The 875-nt window shown below is 55.2% G+C and overlaps 1 non-coding gene across 1 annotated transcript; it reads right to left on the bottom strand.

Annotated features, from left to right (window-relative positions):
* Nucleotides 1-547: 547 nt before the first annotated feature.
* Trnas-aga (transfer RNA serine (anticodon AGA)) lies at nucleotides 548-622 on the bottom strand. The gene has a single exon. It is a non-coding gene; the product is annotated as a tRNA-Ser (tRNA).
* Between the last annotated feature and the right edge of the window lie 253 nt (nucleotides 623-875).

Raw genomic sequence — 875 nt, 5'->3', positions numbered from 1 at the left:
CATCGGGACTGCGGGAGAGGACTACTCCCGCAGTAGGTCGGGCCAGCGTCTTGTAGGCCTGTAGTGGACCTGTTGGCCCAGCCCACGAATTAGACCGCTGTCAGAGTGTTCTGCGTTGTTGTAGAACACCCTGGTGATTTTCCGGAAGTGATCCCGCAGGAAAGGTGTGCCTGCTTCCTCGTGGAGCAGCCTCGTGGGGTAGCGAGGCGGCTTGTGGAGCGCAAGTCGCAGCGCCCTATTCTGGATGCGTTGGAGCGTCGCAATGTGTGTCGCTGCTGTGTTACCCCACTCCACGGCCGCATATTCCAGAACCGGTCGTACCGAGGCCAGGTGCATGGAGAGGCCGTGGAGTGGAAGTAGTGCAGACGAGGGGTTGAGCAGCGGGTACAGCGCACGTAGTCTCCCCACTGCTTTCCCTCTGACGTCGCGGACGATGGGCAGGCACGTCAGGAACCTGTCCAGTGTGACACCGAGGTTTCCAGAATGAAATTTTCACTCTGCATCATAGTGTGCGCTGATATGAAACTTCCTGGCAGATTAAAATTGTGTGCCGGACCGAGACTCGAACTCGGGACCTTTGCCTTTCTCGGGCAAGTGCTCTACCAACTGAGCTACCCAAGCATTACTCACGCCCCGTCCTCACAGCTTTACTTCTGCCAGTATCTCGTCTCCTACCTTCCATACTTTACAGAAGCTCTCCTGCGAACCCTGCAGAACTAGCACTCCTGAAAGAAGGAAGTTTCATATCAGCGCATACTCCGCTGCAGAATGAAAATCTCATTATGGAAACATCCCCAGACTGTGGCTAAGCCATGTCTGCGCAGTACCCTTTCTTTCAGGAGTGCTAGTTCTGCAGGATTCACATGAGAGCTTGT

This window comes from Schistocerca serialis, chromosome 4 (genome assembly GCF_023864345.2).
Source record: "Schistocerca serialis cubense isolate TAMUIC-IGC-003099 chromosome 4, iqSchSeri2.2, whole genome shotgun sequence".
NCBI classification, from domain to species: domain Eukaryota; kingdom Metazoa; phylum Arthropoda; class Insecta; order Orthoptera; family Acrididae; genus Schistocerca; species Schistocerca serialis.
This window is presented reverse-complemented; position numbering and strand designations above follow the sequence as displayed.